Source organism: Globicephala melas, chromosome 15, assembly GCF_963455315.2.
Source record: "Globicephala melas chromosome 15, mGloMel1.2, whole genome shotgun sequence".
NCBI classification, from domain to species: Eukaryota; Metazoa; Chordata; class Mammalia; order Artiodactyla; family Delphinidae; genus Globicephala; species Globicephala melas.
The window spans coordinates 31,307,009-31,328,695 of record NC_083328.1 but is presented as its reverse complement, the minus strand read 5'-3'; positions in this window follow the sequence as shown (position 1 = coordinate 31,328,695).

Genomic DNA, 21,687 nt, shown 5'->3' with positions numbered 1-21,687 from the left:
GTCTAGGGGGCCCTCGAAGAGTAAGCAAATTTTCATTTTGCTGATTAAGTACATCTTTTAAAGCAGCTATTGACTATCATAATTTCATGGAAGAAAGAACTTTTGAACACCAGGAAAATAAGGAGACACTGTTAGATTAATGTCAGCCCTTTGAACTGAATAAATTCAGAGTTATAAAATATCCACTTCGTTTTGCTTACTTTTACTTAAAAACGTGTCTGTCACCATTGTAGGTTTCCAAGACAGGTAGAGAAAGAGCCAAATCACTCTTACTAAAGAGAGCTTTTGGCTCCAAATTGATAACTTATTTTCTCCCAGTGAGCTGACCCAGAAGATAGATAAACATCAAAGACTTGCATTCACTCACTCATTCATTCATTCAACAGGATCCCTTGAGCTCCGTGTGTATACACAAGACACTGGAAAGAGCAGCAGAGACTGAGGAAGATACTATTTGTCCCAGGAAAGTGCACATCTCTTCCTTTCTCTGTCGAGTTTCTAGAATTGGGGCTGAGTCCACAGAATCTGAGTTGAACCAGTCAAGCTTCCATCACGTATAAACAATATCATGTGATATTTGTCTTTCTCTGTCTGGCTTACTTCACTTAGCAGGATCATCTTTAGGTCCCCCCATGTTGCTGCAAATGGCATTATTTCATTCTTTTTATGGCTGAGTAATATTCCACTGTGTATATAGAGAGACCACAGTGTAATTATTGGGCTGGCCAAAAAGTTCGTTCGGGTTTTCACTTAATGTTACAGAAAACCTGAACGAACTTTTTGGCAACCCAATATATTCGGTTCACTACTGGCTTCAGATGTTTTCAGAGTCAGATCAGGGCTTTCCCTCAGCAGGGTGTGGTATCTGAGCACTGGCCAGACCCCAGAGATCTCACTACACTTCACAGAGCCACCAGCTTTCCGGGTCACTGAGGAATTCTCTCTGTCGTCAGCCCCACCCTGATTTTCTGTGCCTCTGGCGATTTCTCCCCACCTAGCTGGCCTCCCCCAGCACTGTGGAGTTGCTGCCTGAGCCTGGTGAAGGCCTGTGTATCCAGGGATACATCTCAGCTCTCCGCCCTGCCCGCACCTTTCTGCAGCCACTCCTAACACTAGGCTGTGCCTCCGGGCTTTCCCTCAGCTCATCAGACCTTCGCGGGTCCGTGCCAGGCACTCTGAAAAGGATCCTCCTCTAAGCCCTCCTGTCCTGCCCTCGCCATGTGGCCTTTGTGTGGGAGCTCCAACAGATTCTAGTCCATCATGGTAGCCCACAGGGTCTGGTAAAAGTTTGGCTGATTTCTCCTTTCAGTTTAAGGTAGGTTTGCTCCTCCCACCTTGCCCAGGGGTAGAAGAAGCCACGGGTTTCTTCTCTCCTATAAATAGCTTAGCTCTTTCTGGATTTTAGTTTCGGTTTCTTTGCATCTCTAGATTTCTCCTCTCGCCCCCACTTCTCCCCCTCCTTCTCCTTCCTCTTCTTCTTCTTGTTCTTTTCCCTCCCTCACTCTCTCTCTGTCATCTCTTTCTCTTTCTCCCTATATATACGAAGTATAGTAAATAAAGCCAAATTCTACATACTGCCTTCTCTCAGTAACATTTTTCTACCTCTCCTCCAGAGGTAATAATAAACAATGTTTGTATATATGATTCGTATTTTATATACTTTGACTAACCATCAAAATATAAAGAGTTGTAGTGTTATGAACTTAGACAAATTGCATATACTATGCATATCATTCTGAAATTGCCTTGGTTTTCTCAGCATTCTGTTTGGGGATCCATCCAGGCTAACACAAGGAGATCGAGTTCTTTGATTTCATCTTCTGTTCACAGTTCCATTCCATGAGTACCACACTGTATATTTATCTGTTACCCTCCTGGTTGACAGATGGATTGTTCTTTTCTAAGGGTTAGGGGTATAAACATAGGGGATAAAAGGGGGAAAGTAAAGTTCAGTAATTTGAGCACCTGTTTTGTATTATTTTAGGACTGCGGGCAGAAGATATAACACGTGTCCAGTTTAGTGGGATAGATGGGGAGGTACGCAATCATTGCATTTGCCTTTTAGGAAGATTGATCTTGAGTACATAGGGCATATGGGAAGGAGTCGTTGGACACAAGGAAACTCAGTAGGAATAGTCTGTGATGAACTCCAGGGGTCCGATGAGGCACTGGAGAAGTTCAAATGAAAGCAGTGATTGTGGACAGTGGGAAATAATATGGACATGGAACCAACATGGCTGATACAGTGAGGGTGGGAGGGAAGCCCATACTTGTCTTTCCCCAAAACCTCTGCTTGCCCACCAAGCCACACCTGTGCTGTCCAGAGAGACAAGGGTCAGTCTGTGGAGAGACCCGATGTTGGGGATAAAGTAGTGTATAGTTCTCAGTGTCTGCTCCTAAGAAACTCAGAGGACTTAAGAAGTCCAGTGGGAGAAATAAGCAAACTGACTTTATAATGTAGAGCAAAGCTGTACTGTCTACTGGTGTGTCTGATCCCAGCACAAAATGGGCACAAAGGATGAACAGCTGTGCCAGACGGTGAACAGGAAGGGGTATTTCCAAGAGATGATGTCTTTTCAGCTGAGATGGAAGGACAAGTAGAATGTAGCCAGGAAAAGAAAAAAAGAAAAAGTGTGTAATCACAGTCTAGGTAGAACAAACAATTTTCAGGATTATACGACCAGGACAGCTACATAATGATTGCTAGGTGTCCGGCACAGTTCTACGTTTATTTCCTCCTCACAGCAACCCCCTAAGACAGGTGGTGTGATTGCTATCATTCTCATTTTCTGGAGGAGTAACGTGAGGCAGAGAGAGGCTAAAGTCACACACCCAGTAAGCAGCAGAGCAAGCGATGAATTAAGCCCTAAGAGCATGGCTCAGGGACCACGCTCTCAATCCCTGTTGTACATCAGCTCTCACTGTGACTGCATACGGTTCAGCACAGAAACCGTCAGTGGCTGTATTCCAACTCAGGATTCAGTAAGGTTTTCTGGGTGGAAGTGTCCAGTAGAAAGAGCCCAAGAGTGAGAAAATGGGGCTGGGGGTGAGGAGGGAGGGAGGTCTTAGTGCCTGTGCCATGCATGCCCCGGGGAGCGGAGGCTAGGCAGGAAGGGAGTGGTAAAAATGGGAGGCGACACCAAGAAATGACATCCAGATGTTACCACAGGCTGATGCAGCTGGGCTGGGCTGCACGTGATGCTCCTCTGGTCCCCGTTCTCAAATTCCACCTTGATGCAGTGACTCTCAGTCCTAATCATTTCTCTCACTTCCTGGTCTGCATATTCAACTGGTTTTTATACTTTTTGCATCTGGAATATTTCCAGGCAACCCTGTTTAGAGCAGGCAATGTATAAATGTCAAGTTCCTTCCTTCCTTCTTCCTTCCTCTCCTCCCTTCCTTTTTCACGCACTGGATGAGCATCTACTATTTACAAGACCATGTGTTTTTTAGGCTAGAGCAGGCATGAAGGGGCAGCCTTGCTAGTTACAAACATGAATCACCTATGGCTTCCCTCCTCAAAGAGCTTGCAGTCCAGTAGAAAAAAACCCCAACATTTATCCTGAAACTTCTTTTTTTTCCATCAGAGAAGTCTTGAAAAATTGCTCTATGATGTCAAGAAGTTGGGGACAAGGGAAATCTTTCCTTTTCACACCATGCTCAAATTGGAAGAAAGCTCAGAAAATTGTGGCTTTGGGCTCCTATGTTTGTGTTCAGAATTCTGTGGAATATATCCCAGAGTTTCTGAATATATCCCTAGTCTTGTCTGAAAAACTAGTAGATCTGTGATAATATTAAACATAATTAAATATAATTACTATCTCTAAGATTAATGATATATAAGTTAATAATAATAGCTAAATCGTATGTAACGTTTACTATACCCCAGAGATTTTTCTCAGTGCTTTCCAAATAGAAAGTTACTTGGTCTTTGCAAACATCTTATGAGAGAGGTACTATTATCATCTTACTTTATAGATGAGGGGATTGAGATATAGGTTACGTAGTTGGTCCAAAGCCACATAGCTCAGAAATGGCAGACATGAGATTTGCACCCAAATGGTATGGCTCTGGAGACTCAACTTCGAACCACTGTGAAATTTTTCCTCTTACTTATAAGTAAATAAAACTACTTAGCACGTAGAAGTTATACTTTATTTTCTCAATGACTATTTTTTTTTAATTATCTGAGCATCTGAAAAATGTTTTGGCCTTTAAAAAAAAAAAAAACTCTCACATTCCAAAACCTGATTTCTACAGATTTAAATGAATCTCATTTTACGGGCAAAGAGACTTAGGAAATGACTTTCCCACGATCGTGAAGACAGTAACAGGACATGGCTCAGGACCCAAGCAGTGTAGAAAAATGTTGCCAAGTATAGGCTTTGAGACAGAAACAGCTAGAATGAAGTCCCAGCTCATTCATTAACTAGCCCCGTAGGCAGGAGCATGTTGCTTCTTTGCCCTCAGTCTCCATTTCTCCATCTTTAAAATGGGAAGGACATTCTATGAACCTCACAGTGTTGTTATAAGGATCAATTGAGACACAACATATACAATGTGACACGCATCATGCCTGCACATTGTAGCACCTCTGTTGTTACAGGTATTCTTCTGCTTGTAATTATACCATTTTAGCTCACCCGAATCTCCTCAACTTAAATCCAGTGGTCTCTCCGGGGTATCAGGCAAAATCACCTGCTTGTGTGGGAGTATGCCCTCACCCGCTCCAGGCTTTACTAATAGCAGCAGCTACTATAGCCAAATAAAATGGGCTCCATGACCTCTTATCACCATGTCTGAAGAGACCCAGCTCAGTGAAAGAAGACACAATTTCTCGCTCTGTTGACAGTCAAGGACTCATGTTTCCAATCGTCAAGTCCTTCAGAAGATTCTGCCGTTCCAGCTGATTTGTCATGTCTCCTTCTTTATTTTTCTGATAGCCAGTAGCAGTCATCTAAAATAAAATGCCAATGTGCAGGTTCTAGGACGAGAATTTAGATGTCAGCCAAAGACCTTCATGGTCACATGCCCAGATGCAAAATTTTACAAAGGTGGAGGGGAGGTGGCAGAGGCCATGAAAGAACGCAAGTAACAGGAAACATGTTGTGGCTGAGAGAGGCTTGATCTCAGAGCTTTGTATCCTAGTGTGAAGAAAACTCAGTTTGGGATTCTAATGACATCCTCCTGGTCCAAAGAGGCCCATCATTCTTCAGACAATGGTGAAAGCATATCTGAGCTCAATTGGAGCCTCAGAACCTGCGGTGGAATTGCACTCGTCTGCTCATCTTTGTGCAAGGGTAGTTCAGTATTCTCCATGGATTTCTGATTCTTTAAAACAATTTCCTACCCACTTCAGAATTTGTCACATTTTCTCCTCGGCTTCTTTCTGTCATTTTTGCTGCTTTCTTTCCTTCTCGGGCTTATGAAGACATCCATCCTGCTGGAGGAGACCATCAATAAAAATCACCGTGCTCAATGCTGTGATCAGCCAAGAACAATGCTCTTCCTTACTTGAGTTTTCGCCAAATCAACATCACATGCTTTTTCACCTTCCCTTACGACTAGCATTTCAGATGTCGGGAAGTGATCTTCAAATGATAAATGATTAAATCTTCCTATAAAGAGAGGAGTCTGGGAGAAACATTCAGCAGGCAGTAGAGACTTTTTTCAGCAAATACCCCTGTCACACTGAGTGGGTCAAACCAGGGTTCTTCACAGGCCACGTGGGCAGGACTTTAGGATTTTATTGAGACTCTTACGGGCATGATGAAACGGCATGAATGTAGGTCTGTAATGGGCAGCTAGATTTGTCTTGCCCAATAGCTCTTCTCTTTCTTCTGGTTACATAAGTTTTTTTTCCTTTGCAAAATTTCCTACCCCAACCCACCTGTCTTCTTAATCAATGGAATGAGCATGTGACTGCAGCAAATTGGTCAGAGCAGCCTATCCTCTTGGACACAACCATTGATGCAGGAACCTGCATGGGATCCAGGAAGGGCCAATCAGGGATTGATACGGCCACTAGGAAAGAGATGCTTTCGCCTCAAATGCTGTGAGGTCTATACAAGTCTGGCATTTTGCACTCACTTGGAGAGAGTCTGGTTGAGAAATAAACCAACAAAGAGGAAAATAGATTTGAGAGATGGCAGAGAGAGAGAGAAACAGAGAGAGATGACATCATTTGGGGCCTTGCAATAAGTTACAGCTGAATCTGTAACAATCTGAATCACACAAAAATATTTCAGTTGCCTGAATCAATAAAAAACCCTTATTCCCACTCCCTCCTCCCATTTTCTGTTGTTGCTTAATCTACTCTTAGCTGCTTTCTGTCACCTGCAACTAAGCCATTTAATGTAATCCCTTTCAAAAGATTTTTTTTTTTTTTTTTTTTTGCGGTATGTGGGCCTCTCACTGTTGTGGCCTCTCCCATTGCGGAGCACAGGCTCCAGACGCGCAGGCTCAGCGGCCATGGCGCATGGGCCCAGCAGCTCCGCGGCATGTGGGATCTTCCCGGACCGGGACACGAACCAGTATCTCCTGCAGCGGCAGGTGGCCTCTCAACCACTGCGCCACCAAGGAAGCCCAGGAGCAGGGTTTTATAATTAAAACATGTGAGGTCCACAGATATAAGAGGACAGACTTGTGGTTGCCAAGGGAGAATGGGGTGGGGGAGGGAAGTATTGGGAGTTTGGGATTAGCAGATGCAAACTATTATATATAGAATGGGTAAACAACAAGGTCTTATTGTATAGCACAGGGAACTATATTCAGTATCCTATGATAAACCGTAGTGGAAAAGATATGAAAAAGAATATATATATATATATATACACACACACACATATATATATATAAAACTGAGTCACTTTGCTGTATAGCAGAAATTAATACATTGTAAATCAACTATATTTCAATAATATTTTTAAAAATTAAAAAAAACACGTGAGGTCCAGCTTTAAGTATCACATACAGATATTCGTTCCTTCCCATGTGAAAACATCACAGTGGCTATCCTAGTTCCAAGCACTTTCCAAGTGTGCATGCAGTTAATCCTCACAGCATTCTATGAGGGAGGTGCTATTTTTATCCCCAGACATAGTTGGGGAAACTGAGGCACAGATAAAGAAATTTGCATAAAGAGTATTTGGAAATATTTGGAAAGAGTAGAGCCAGGATTCAAGTGGGCAGTCTCCAGGCCTGCACTCTACCTACTATGCTACATGACCTCTTGCTGATAATCATGCTGAAGGTGAAGAAGTTACTGCTGATGGTAACTCCCTGAGCTGATGTCTGCCACATTTCATTCATTTCAACATCACAAGCTCATGGTTTTATCCCCATGTCACAGTAGAGCACAATGAGGATAAGAAAAGTGAAATGATTTGCATGAGGTCACAGTAAGAAAAAAACAACCACAAAAATCCGAACCAGGACTCAATCCTAAATCTGTCTGACTCCAAAGTCTATGCTTTCTGAAATGCAGTGAGCACTCTGTGACTTTGACCTAGAAAGGACCAAGACCGTCACAAATCCTCAAGTTCCCAGGTGCCACCAGCGCAGCATTCAAGATTCCTCATGAGTGCAATAAAGCATGGCTGAAGGAAAGCCAATTGCTCCTGCAGAGAAGGACTGGGTCTGTAAATACACAACTGAATTTCCACATGAAGCTCGTTCCTGTCTAAGAATCACCACTTTCCTAAATCCCTGTAATTTCTCATCCTTTCCATCCCCAGCACGAGCAGTGGACTTTCCTGAGGGGACCATTTCTTTCACAAACTATCAAGTTGTGGTCATTTCCTAAGAGCTCCGAGTATGTGATGACAGGATGTGAATAGCAGTGATGTGTGTAGGGGATGCTTAGCCTGGCTCACTAAGCCAGGCACTAGCCCTGCAATCCGTGTTTGTAAAGGATAGATTATGACACAGCGTGTGCCTTCGAGGTTGCCTGTATATAAATAGAGAAATCATCAGTTTGGATCTGTTCCCAGGGATGACATTAACTCTTTTTTTAAAAAAATATTTATTTATTTATTTGGCTGCGTTGGGTCTTAGTTGTGGCATGTGGGATCTTTCATTGCAGCGTGTGGTCTTCTCTCTGTGGTGCGCAGGCTCAGTAGTTGCGGCACTCAGGCTCTAGAGTGCATGGGCTTAGTTGCCCCGCAGCATGTGGGATCTTAATTTCCTGACCAAGGATCAAACCCATGTCCCCTGCACTGGAAGGTGGATTCTTAACCACTGGACCACCGGGAAAGTCCCGACATTAACTCTTTTTTTTTCTTAAATTAATTAATTAATTAATTAACTTTATTTTCAGCTGCATTGGGTCTTTATTGCGGTGCGCTGGCTTCTCATTGCGGTAGCTTCTCTTGTCGCGGAGCATGGGCTCTAGGCACGCGGGCTTCAGTAGTTGTGGCTTGTGAGCTCTAGAGTTCAGGCTCAGTTGTGGTGCATGGGCTTAGCTGCTCTGCAGCATGTGGGATCTTCCCACAGACCAGGGCTCGAACCTGTGTCCCCTGCATTGGCAGGCAGATTCTTAACCACTGCGCCACCAGGGAAGCCCCTGACATTAACTCTTATTTAATGCAAAACTAGAGCCAGTTCCCCACTCTAATGTCTAATATCTACCTATCAAAGGCTGGTGGAATAAATTACAGAACATCTACACAGTGGAATATTATACAGCACTTCAAAGGAATCTGCAATATCTCCATGGATTGCTGTGGAGCCTTTACCAGGATATAGTCCAAAATTAAAAATCTAAAATGTACAAAAGTGTTTATAACATGCTGCTATCATTAAGAGAAGGCAAGTAGGAGTATGTAGTAGCTTGTGGGATCTTAGTTCCCTGACCAGGGATCGAACCCAGGCCCTGGCAGTGAAAGCACTGAGTCCTAACCACTGGACCACCAGGAAATTCCTGAGTATGTAGTAACTCATATTAAAAACAATGAGAGTGTTCTTAGGGGATATTGGGAGTTGTGAGTACTATTTCTAGCAGCTCTTGTCTAAGTTTGAAATTATTTCCAAATAAAAAGTTTAAAAATGTAAAGAACACAAAAAACCTTCCAAAAACAAACAAACAAAATGAAAGTGTTTTTAAAAATCTAAAATAAAGAGGAAAAGAGGGAGAAAACAATGTGGATGGGACAGAATCTTGACTTCTTTGATAATAAATTGTATAGATTGGGCTTCCCTGGTGGTGCAGTGGTTGAGAGTCCGCCTGCCGATGCAGGGGACACGGGTTCGTGCCCCGGTCTGGGAAGATCCCACATGCCGCGGAGCGGCTGGGCCCGTGAGCCATGGCCGCTGAGCCTGTGCATCTGGAGCCTGTGCTCCGCAACGGGAGAGGCCACAACAGTGAGAGGCCTGCATAGTGCAAAAAAAAAAAAAAATCATAGATCATAAATCGTATAGATCTTGCTCTGAAACCATGTAAATATTTTCCACAATCACAAAACCAATTTATAGTTTTAAAAGCAATTCCTAAAACATAACAAATGAGCCTGATTGTTCATCAAGCTGATGGCGTACACATAGAGAGGGAAACTATATCGTGATTTTAAAATAAGTAATTTCACTCTATATCACTAATGAGATATACTCTGTCACCTAAAATAACTGGGGGGAAACTGTTTCAAGAAAGTGTATCAGTAGTGGTAGTGTTGCTATTGTTACTGTGGGTCTGCTGTATGTGTGGTATGAGACAAAACAAATGAGAAATCATGTTGGCTTCATTGGGGACCAGGATTTCTAGCACAGAAGAAAGGAAAGGAAGATTACTGAAGTTAGTCCTGGATTCAATTTGTAGGTACATTTTTCTGTAGGAGAATGGGGATCTAAATATTTCACCACAAGCTTGTTTCCATCAATGGCCCAAGACTTCTGACCCTGGGCAGAGGGCTTGTTCTGATACAGATTGCTCTTTAAGGTATAATCTGAAATTCTTAAGTGAAAATATGTCTCTGGAAAGAGAAATAGTTGGCTTTGTGGCTCATGGCCCAATTAGCATCCATCACTGTGACCACATACACATGGAGGGGGTGGGAGGTTGGTTGCCAAGCTCTTTCTTTTGCGAGCATGTCAAGTAAGAACTATGGGGTTTTTTTGCGGAGTGGGGGGCGCACACTTGATGGCTAATTCTCATCCTTTGAACTCTCTCTTCCAGTTAAAAATCATTATTAAATTTAAATTTAAAAAGTGATGACGTGTCCAAAGGCAAAAAGCCATGAAAGAAGATCAGTTAATCCTGAATAATTAAGTCAGATCTTGGTTATTTTTCTAAATTGATTGAACCTTAAACATCAGGGTGAAAGATACTTTAGAGCTTTGGCATCAGGTAGACATAACCTAATACCCAACATGTAAGTATGATTTCAAGCCGGCTGCCCAGTAGACCAGAGCATGAACTTCTATGGTGGTAAAATGTAGACAATTGTACCTTTTTCTTAGAGTTTTTGTGAAGAGTAAGCAAAATAATGAGGTAACATCAAGAGACTGACACAGATACGGTAGGCATTCAACAAGTTATCGCTAGGCTATGCTTCAGAATTAGGGCCAACTGGTATAGTATATGTGCCCTGGAGTTTTGCCACTCAGCTAGTCACCTTCAGTACTTTCCCAAATAGAGTAGGTTTGCTAGGCAAATCACAAGTCCTTGAGGAAAAAGAACATAAATGCTGAAGAATAACTTCACTTTGAGTTGTGATTGTCCTTAGGGATATTTTCCAAATATTCCCTTCTTTTGAACACAAGGTAGAATGTCATTTCTTGAGTATGACGCCATTGACTAGAACTAAGTGATTAGTTCTGTCCATTGAATTGTCAGCAAAAGTGACATTCGTGAGCGTCGAATGCCAGTACAAGACTCTCCCCAGCTCTCTCATAGCACAACAACTGCCAGAGATGTTTCAGTTGACAACTGTTCTATCAGCCTAAATTCCCAGCTAACTAGAATAAGCAAAGTTCCTATGCTGACTCGTGTTGGATATATAGTGACAGCAAGAAATCAAGCTTTTTTTTTTTTTCTTAAGCTACTGAGAGTTGGGAGATGCTTGTTGCTACAGCATAATCCACTCCATCCTGACTGATACATAAAATCAATTGGATTTTAGCAAATTGATTTTCTATAATTCAGTTAAACTGATTTTTTTTTGCCTTAGGGGGGGCTTTTTCATAGTTACCCTCAAAAATTTTTCAGATCCAATAATCAGCATTTTATGTGCAAATTTGATTGCCTTATTCAGATTGTTTTCTATCACGGCATAGATTAGTAGGTAACAGAAATGCAGTCAAGTACCTCTCTCCTCAAGGGGATACCCTCATCACCTACTATTCTTCTTAAACATTACAGTCACTCTGGTATTCTTCCTGCTCCTCTGACAAACCAAGCTCATCCTCTGAGCCTTCGTACTTGCTGTTCCCTCTAGACACCCTGAAGCATGTTGTCTTCAAATCTTGAACTAGGTGGCTTCTTCTATTATCCATCCTCTGCTTGTATTTCACCTCACCTGTCTGTCATTTCACCCTGTTTTATGCCCTTTGTAGAACTTAGCACTAACTGCATCTGTATTTTTTTTATGTATATGTTTGTTCACTAATTATCTGTATTCCCTCTGAACAAGACAACTCTTTTGCCTATCTCATTCACTGATAGAAAAAGACAGTGCTTAGAACAGGGGTGACAGACAGAAGATGCTCCATAAATGTTTATTTAAGAAAGGTGAGGGCTTCCCTGGTGGTGCAGTGGTTGAGAATCTGCCTGCTAATGCAGGGGACACGGGTTCAAGCCCTGGTCTGGGAAGATGCCACATGCTGCAGAGCAACTAGGCCGGTGTGCCACAACTACTGAGCCTGCGCGTCTGGAGCTCGTGCTCCGCAACAAGAGAGGCCGTGACAGTGAGAGGTCCATGCATCGCAATGAAGAGTGGCCCCCACTCGCCACACCTAGAGAAAGCCCACGCACAGAAACAAAGACCCAACACAGCCAAAAATAATTAATTAATTAATTAATTTTTTTAAAAGAAAGATGAGTGTATGAGACATATTTTCTTCCCTATTATTGCTGAAGGGTGTGTCAGTATCCCCTCAATCTTTGATAGAGGACCTTGGATGTGTTCTACTGAAAACATCAAACCCTTTGTGAGATTATTGTTTTACTTAAAACATTCAACTTCCTACATCTGTGCATTGTCTGAGACAGCAGTAGTGGCTATATTTTCTGACAAAGATATCCTTTCCCTCCTTTCTCTCCAGATGGTTCTGAAGTTTCCTCTTCCTCAGGAAACATACTCTCCTCTCTGCTGGTTTCATCGTTTTTGTTTTGTTTTGTTTTAATGATTTATTTATTTAATTATTTATTTATTTTTGGCTGTGTTTGGTCTTCATTGCGCGGGCTTTCTCTAGTTGCGGCGAGCAGGGGCCACTCTTCCTTGAGGTGCGCCGGCTTCTCCTTGGGGTGGCTTCTCTTGTTGCAGAGCACGGGCTCTAGGCTCGCAGGCTTCAGTAGTTGCAGCACGTAGGCTCAGTAGTTGTAGTTTGCAGGCTCTAGAGCACAGGCTCAGTAGTTGTGGCACATGGGCTTAGTTGCTCCGCGGCATGTGGGATCTTCCCAGACCAAGGATTGAACCGGTGTCCCCTGCATTGGCAGGTGGATTCTTAACCACTGGACCACCAGGGAAGTCCCTTGCTGGTTTCCTCTTGACCTCATCAGTCACAAAAATTCTCGCAGGAGATCTGTTGTTTGAACAGATCATTTAAACTTTGTGAATTTTGAAACTTTGTTTCATTTAATACTCAATGTGTACTTCTCTGAATAATTTCTACTTGGTTCCTAGAATATTGGGCTTCCTCTCATTCTCTTTTGAACCGCAGCTTGCCAGGGCTTGCTAACTGCCCCCGGCCAAGTCTCTGTGGAGGAAAGTAGACGGAAATACTTCATGCTGAAATATTATTTTTTTGAATGATGAAGCCGACTTTGCAATGGAAAACTTAGCAGTCAAAGAAGATATTTAACAGCCCCTGCTTTTAAGCCCATTGCTTAACTAAATGACAACAGGATAATTCCATTGGGAGGACTTGAACCCCTCGGAGTAGATGGAGCCAATCACTTCAGGGTGTCAGTGGTACAGGTGAAGGCGTGGAAGGTAGTAGGTTGGTCCTCAGGCATCTGTCTTCTGGGGAGGCTTTTGCAACATTCAATGGAAATTTGCCTGTTTTCTCTCTTTCCTTAGAGAAGTCAAGGTAGGCGTTGGGATTCAATCTAGACACTCTATCCTGTCCTTACGCAGAAAATATTCCATGCTCTGGACAAAGTGTGCCCAGGATAGAGTGGCTCGCGTTTGCAATACTACTACACATTTGAGGAACGGTCTCTGTTTTACAGCAATGTACATGTATGTTCTTATTGAGAAAAAATCTTTGCAGTCCCTGTTTATTGAGGCATCATCATTTTCCAAAATCAACTCTATTCCCTTCACAGAGGTCAATTTTATAAATGATTGAGTGTGTGTGATACATAAAAGGATGAGACTAAATTACAGAGTAATTTTTGAATAATGTACAGTAATTATGATGATGATGATGATGTTTATGGATGGTTTGTCCCAATGCCAAACACTGTGCTAAGTGCCTTATCTATAGTATATTTTATCACTTAATTCTCACAATAGCCCTATGCAGAAAGTACCATTTTAGAGATGAGGAAACTGAGGCACCAAGAGATTCATAAGCTTATCCAAGGCCACACTGCTGATGAGGAACTAGGAATGGACCTGGTAGTCTTGCCAGGACCAAAACTCTTAACCAGGAGTTTATACCTAGAAGAGATCATAAGGTATATAAAATTGTTGCATCATGGTTTTATTTCCTTTACCTCTATAACCAAGTGGTTTTCCCTAATGTTATGTTTCTAGGGAAACCTGGACCCACAGAAATTGCATGTGCATTTTTTCCCAGGAGCAAAATCATAGCTTTTATAAATTTCTCTAAGGAGTTCATGACCCAGAAAAAAATCATACTGGGTAATATCTGTGTTTATTTACTCTTTAAGGTTAATTTTTATTTACACATTCAACAGTTATTTCCTGACAGTTATCAAAGCATTGGGCAGAGGGACATGGTCTCCTGCATCCAGGGGTCCCAAAAGTATGTTCACACATCATTATGATGGTCCCCTCTGATTCTGAGATTTTATGACTCTCCAGGCTGCTGTGTCTACATCAGTCTGTGGTTATCTGTCCTTTTCCAGTTTACCCAGAGTCATGGCCACCCAGTTCAGCACAGCACTGTTTTAAAATTAGTCCCTATGTATTAATTCCTACCTTCTCATTTGTATCAAGCGTTCCTTAAAGGCAAGGATTGATGCTGTCCACATTTCTGGCATCTCTACCCAGCCTTTCATCCAGGGATGGGCAAAGAGCAATTACTTAGTGGATGTTCTTTGGACATTCCTCAATAAGCCTGGTGCAGAGAAGCGAATCAGCAAGATAGAGATTCACCTCCCCCCACCTCTGTCTCTGACAATTGTTTGATAATTAGAGATCACTTAAGTTAAGTGTCTGTCACATAGGAGGCTCTTGGTAAATATTTGTGCCTTTTGTTTCTGAGTGGTCTCACCCCACCCCCACCCCGTTGGTTGGACCAAGTCAAGAGGGACGAGAAAGTGTTTCCCTGCCTGCAACCCCCAAATGGCCCCTTCCCGGCGCTGAGCTGGAGTCAGAGAGTGGCTTTTCCCCAAGCCTTTCCATCTCTACCATCTGCGCAGCCAACTGTTCTCTCGCTGCAAGCTTCCCGCTTGCAACCCCGCTAAGCAGGTGTGGCTGACGCCTGCCTCTTCTCTGCTTTGCATGCGGAATCTGATTGCGTTTGACAGGCTGCTCACGATGGAGAGAAAAAACCCCATGAATTGGATTAAATGCTCTTTGTTTAGACTTTATTAGCCAAAGAGGCTGCTGCATCATTAATTGCAGAATAAGCTATAATCTCAATGGAGGCAGAGACTCAGCCTTGTGAAACACAGCCTTGCTTCCACGTAGGATGGTTTGGCAGGGAGGTGGGGGCAGGAGTGGTTCCTAATTGCCTTGCGGTTTTGAGGAATCAGTGGGCACAGACAACGAGAGATGTCCTTTCCACCTTTATCCATCCACAGGACACTAGGAAACCAGATCACTTTGGTGGGTTGCTTACTTTAAGATTCAGTTTCCCCATTTGGGAAAGTATAGGGTTGTGATAAGGATTAAATAAAAAAAAAAATTTAAAGAGTAGCACAGTGCTTTGCATGGTATTGAGCACTCAATATATTTAGGCTAATATAAATTAATAATAATAGTTATTATTATTTTATTATCATTGTAATGATTACTCTTCTTAAAATTTAGACCATACAGAGAAGTCCCCAGAGGCCAACCCTTCTTAAGTTGGGCTTCCGAGATAGAAATTTTAAAATAATAGAATCCTGGAAACTTCTATTTCACTTCAGTTAGACCAAAGAGAAGTGCCTTCTCCAGAGAGAAACAAATTCAGTCACAGTAGAGGAAGATTTAAGTGGACTGGTCTATGTTTATTCATGATAATGTAGATGAAGTGTCCTGAAAAAACAAATAACTCTTCTTTTTTAGATTATGCTGTTAAAAATACAAGTACAAACAAAGACACTTTAAAAATTCAACTCTTTGTCCCAGTTTATTAATCTGAAACTTTCTTAGTTAACAAAAAAGAAAAAAAAGAAAAAAGAACTTCTGCACTGAAAAGAAGTCCAGTCTGTCTAATGTGGCTGAGATGAGTAGACACAATCTCCTCCCTATTTAAAAATATCTTCCCCTGCTCATTACCCTGATGCTGAAATCCCTGCTTCTGACAGCTGTCCTTCTTCCTTGCCCCACGGTAGACATGCAGCAACCACATGTTGAATAAATCCCAGATTCTCCTTGGGCTGACACCACCCATTGTGTCCAGCTACAGTCTTCCTTGAGTCCTCATTTATATTAGCATAGCTGTATCTGCTTTCTTTTGGAGAGTGTTTGCCTGGTATATCCTTACCATGTTTTTACTTTCAGTATCAATTTATTCTCACATCTAAGGAGTAATTTTGTAAACAGAATATATCTATATATCTATAGCTGTATCTATCTATTTCCAATTCTGACAATCCCTGTCTTTTAATTGTATTCATTCATCTATTTACATTTAATATAATTTATGATATATTTAGGTGTTATTCTACCACTTTACTATTTTCTTTATTTGTCTCATTTACTCTGTTTCCCTCTCTCTTCCTTGCTTGATTTCTATTGGGGTATTTTGTTATGCCATGTCCCCTTCTACTGAAATAATAATTATGCATACTTTTACTATTCTTTTAATAGTTAGAGATTAGAGCATGTGTCCTTGACTGTAGTAAAATATGAATTACTGTTCTCACTCATTTCCTGATATTTATAACCTCAGTATACTTTTGCTCCATTTACTCCCTCTTGCCTTCTGTTGTATAATTGTCATATATTTTAATTCTGCATATTCTTTAAATGACATAGGACAATGTTATCTTTCTGTGCCTTCAATAGACACACATTTTACACATACATCTAATCAAATTTTTCTGTTGCTGTTCATTCCCTTCTTCATTTCCATGCTTCCATCTAGAATAATTTTTCCTGAGCCTGAAGAACTTTAATTTTTAAGTATTTCTTTTAGTGTAGATCTGCTCTAAATTATGTCAGGTTTTGTTTTTCTGGAAATGTCCTTATTTTGCCCTCACTTCTTAAATATATTTTTGCTGTAAAGAATTCTAGGTTGGCAGTTACTTTTATTTAATGTTTGTATTTTGGTTTTCATCTTTTTCTAAGAATTAGCATCATACTTATTGTTATTTCTCTGAAGATAATGTTTTGTTTTGTTTTCTCTTCTCTGTCTGCTTTTAAGATTTTCTCTCTTTGGTTTTTAATAGTTTTATTGTAATGTGACGTAGTGTGGTTTTCTTTGTATGTATCTTACTTAAGTTTGTAGTGCTTCTTGAATCTGTAGGTTGATATCTTTCAACAGTTTTAGAAAATTCTCAGGCATTGTTTCTTCAAATATTGCTTCCGTCCCTTTCTGTCTGACATCCAATTCTGGTATCCCAGATACATGCATGTTAGATCAAAACACTGTGTCCCATATGTCACTTTTCTGTTTTTTACTCATACTTTTTCTCTCTGATCTTCTGTCTAAATGCTTTCTACTGATTTATCTTCTAATTCATTAATACTTTGTTTGTATATGACTGCTGTGTCAGTTAAACACTATTGCAATGTTAATTTCTTCTTTCCAGTCTAATGTTTTCCTTAAATTAGCTTCTCTGCATTTCAGTTATCTTTCTAAATTGTTTATCTTGTCTTTCATAGTTTGAAGATACTAATCACAGTTGTTTTTCAGCCCATGTTTAATGTACTATCCAATACATGGATCACTCCTGGTTCCATTTCTATGGTCTATCTCTTCTGTTGGCTTCACATCTTTGTATACATAGGAAGTTTTGCATGAACGCCATACCACATATACTTGAAAAAATTGTAGAGGCTCTAGATGTTGTTGTCTTTCTCCTGGAAGAATTTATTTAGCTTCTAATCACAAGTTCAAGTAGGAGCAGATTATCTAAATACAATCAAGCATCAAGATGGTTCAAAGAATGTTTTAGGATTATAAGAACATTTCCATTTCATTTCAGCTCTCCTCCTGGGGTGTAATCCTTCTACTGTCCCAGTAAAATGCCTGTCTTGTTTACTAGAGCTTCTCCACTCTGTCAAATCCTGAACCCCAATCCTTATCTCCTTTGAACTTTTGGCATCTTCTCAGGCTCCCAACAGTGACTTTCTGCCTGGTGTTTCTGCCTCTCATTCTGTCCTCCATGTATAAATAAACAAATAACTCAAGGGGAAAACCAGCTTAGACTCTCAGACTCTATTCCTCTATTTGCCTTCTTTCTGGTATCTTGCCCACTTGGGTCCTGGCTGTCTGGATAATTCTAAACTTCCTATTTGCTTTACTTTTTGGCCTCCACAACCCTATGAGGCTGATGAAGTGGCTCTTTGTTGATGCTCTCTACTCAGATTCTCAAGCTTACGGGGCTCACCTCAGTGGTCTCCCTTCTCTCCAGAACCTTGCCACCATCACCCCCAAGTCATAGCTGCTGTGATAACTATCAAATACTTTCTATTGTAACACAGTATTTTTAGTTGATTCTGATGGGAGTGTTGATCTGATACAAATGTGTTTGTCAGAACTGGAAATGGATATTTGGTTCTACATTTCAAGCTGCAGAATTTGTTAGACTCTCAGGTTTCTAGTGAGGACACTATTTTCTGTATCTCCAAACTGAGTCCCAGAAACCTGAAGGAAATGTCCCTCGAAGTCTTGAAGTTTCACTCAGAAAGCCCTCGGATGAAGTCCCACTTGGTGGCAGCGATGGAAATACAGACAGACGAAGCCTCTGATTTTCAAGAATGCCGTCTGGTCCCCTGGCAGCTTCACACCACAGTCTTTCCTCTTCGGAGAGAATGCCTCGTTCCATATGTTCCCCCAAACGGGAAGCTCGATTTAGGGCCTCTTTCCAAACGCAACTGCGGTTTCCCGTATGGATGGTTGGGAGTTTTGTTTCTTCCGGCTTTGCTGGGAGTCATTCAAGGTGAAGTCTCCTAGGTGTTCGGAAGGCTGTGCCTTTGGAGGGCATGGTGCTGGCCTCCAGGAGTCAACTGTGGATTCCTCTCTCAAGGTCTCAGTTCCTCATCTTTCAGACCCAGGCACTGTTCCAGACCCTTTCACCTCAACATAATATATCTGAAACCTTCCATTCCCTCACTTCCATGGCCAACGTGGCTGACCTCTCCTCCCTTCATTCTGCCCAGCTCCTTGCCTCTAACCCAGCATCTCTCACCCTGAGTAACCACAAACTGGTATTTCTTTCATTTAGTTTCTCCCACTGCAAACCCACCCCTACAAGTCAAACCAGCTTCTACATGATATTTCTAAACACACACTTGGTCATGCCGGTATCCGTATTTAAAATGTTTTAACCTTATAGGCAGCACGTTTATACTTCCTTTGCGGAAGGAGAAACACACTGCAGCCCCTCTGCAGAACAATTTGTGAATATATACCATGAAAAAATGTACATCCTCTTACCCTGAAATTCCAATTCTACTAATTTACCTTCAGAAATCCTAGTCAAGTATATCCGTTGCAACACTGTTCATAGTAAAGATTGGAAAAAGCCTAAATGATCATTAACTGATGCTATTTAAATAAATTATGCTGACTCTACAGGACTGCCATGTGGCTTTTTTTTTTTTTTTTTTTTAAAGCAGAAGGTGGACATTTCAGTGCTTTTATGGATCAATTTGCCAAGATACCTTTTTTTTTCTTTTTTCTTTTTTTTTTTTTTTTTTTTGCGGTGCATGGGCCTCTCACCGTTGTGGCCTCTCTGGTCGCAGAGCACAGGCTCCGGATGTACAGGCCCAGCGGCCATGGCTCACGGGCCCAGCCGCTCCGCGGCACGTGGGATCTTCCGGTACCAGGGCACGAACCCGCGTCCCCTGCATCGGCAGGCGGACTCTCAACCCTTGCGCCACCAGGGAAGCCCCAAGATACCTTTTTAAGTGAAAAAATAAAAACCAAGTTGTCAAACTGGGTAAACAGGATAATCCTTTATATGTTTCAAAAAAAGTGACAGAAAAATAGACATTTCTTCACTTACGCATCATCTGTCTTTCCACACTAAAGCCTCTGTTGAAAGACTTTGTCATTTATTCTATCTTCTGCATAATAATAAGGGCTCAGTAAATATTTGTTGTTTAATATATCAGAGAAAACGGCCTGGGTACTTATCTGTTGTGTCGTGGTTTGATTACAATTTTGAATCCACTTGTTTATGACGAAAATGAAGTTGTTTTTGAGAGTGAGGTGGTTTTCGAAAATGAAGTTATTGTTTTGATATAAAAGGGAAATTGTGCACCAGGATGTGATCATCCACACCTGTGTTTGCCAGTAAGACTTCAGTAGCTCAGCTGCTGACGGATCCTGGGGGTGCTTATCCATAAGAACATGAGGACTTCCCTGGTGGCGCAGTGGTTAAGAATCCAACTGCCAATGCAGGGGACATGGGTTAGATCCCTGGTCCGGGAAGATCCCACATGCTGCTGAGCAACTAAGCCCGTGCGCCACAATTACTGAGCCTGTGCTCTAGAGCCTGCAAGCCACAACTACTGAGCCTGCATGCCACAACTACTGAAGCCCACACACCCTAGAGCCTGTGCTCCACAACAAGAGAAGTCACCACAATGAAAAGCCGTGCACCGCAATGAAGACAGCCCCCGCTTGCCACAACTAGAGAAAGCCTGCATGCAGCAATGAAGATCCAACACAGCCAAAAATAAATTAATTAATTTAAAAAATTTTTAAATCTTAAAAAAAAATAAGAACATGGGAAGAAGCAACTATGGGGAGGGGACATTTAGACGATAAATGCTCAGAGTTTGTGAGGACCATTTAAGAGTGTTTGGTCTGGGCAAGACTCCCCTTTGCTGATCTCCGTAGCTCTCCGAAGACCTTGGGGCATTAGCTCCTGCCGTGGTAAAGGCGACTCTGTTACCAGCAGTGGCAAAAGCCATGCTGCGGCTCTTAGAAGAAGAGCATCTTCCCCACCAACAGCAGCGCCATCATTCCCTAGCAACAGGGATGCTTCACTTTCCTTTCCCCAGCAGTTGGGTATCAGCTAGTGGTTGGTTAAGCTGACTCTCCCAATAGCTAACTCGTAGAAAGGTACACCTCAACTAAACATGGACTTTATTTCTTTCATCTCCACTTGCCTGGAACAATAGTGTAATTAATCTCTCATTGGTTTGGAGTACGTTATTTCTTTGTTGGTTTATTAAGAAACATTATCCTGTATGCAACTGGCTTGTGAAATCATTATAATTCCCACTGTGAACCTGTGTTAAAGAAACTACTCACACAGATAATCTCGGTCTCTCAGCATAATTTGTCCTGAAACAAAGCACTGGGAGTCTGGGGTGAGAGAGTCTTGCTTTTTGTTGTTTACCCCCACCAAAAAATATCTTTGGGTGTAGAAGCTCCAATCAGCCTCATTTCCCATCTCCCCACCATGTACTCTGACCACTGCCCACCCCAACATACTCACTCTGTCCTGAACACACAGGGTGTGTCCACAGCAGAACACATCTGATCAGTTTCCTTGGCCTTGCACAGCCTTCTCAGATCTTCCACTAAACTCCTGCCCATCCAGCCTTAATCAGACTCCATCCCTTTGGTTGCAAACATGCTTGTTCCTTCCTCTGGATTTTTTTATCCCTTCTCTTTAGCAGCTCTCAAGTTATCTGTATCTTAACTATGACCCTCTCCCTAAAGGCTGCAATGTTCTACCCAAAGACCAACTCCTACTTATCTTCACATAAGGAGCCCGGAACAGTGCTCAGCAAACCGTAGGTGCCAATCAGTATTTAAGAATGAATGAGTTTCATGAAACCCCCAAAATGGAAGCAGCCCAAATGTCCATCAACTGATGAATGGTTAAATAAAATGTGGTATATCCATACAATGGAATGCTATTTGGCAATAAAAATAAATGAATTATCTATATCTGTTGCAGTGTGGATGAACCTTAAAATCATTATGCTTCAGTGAAAAGCCAGTCAT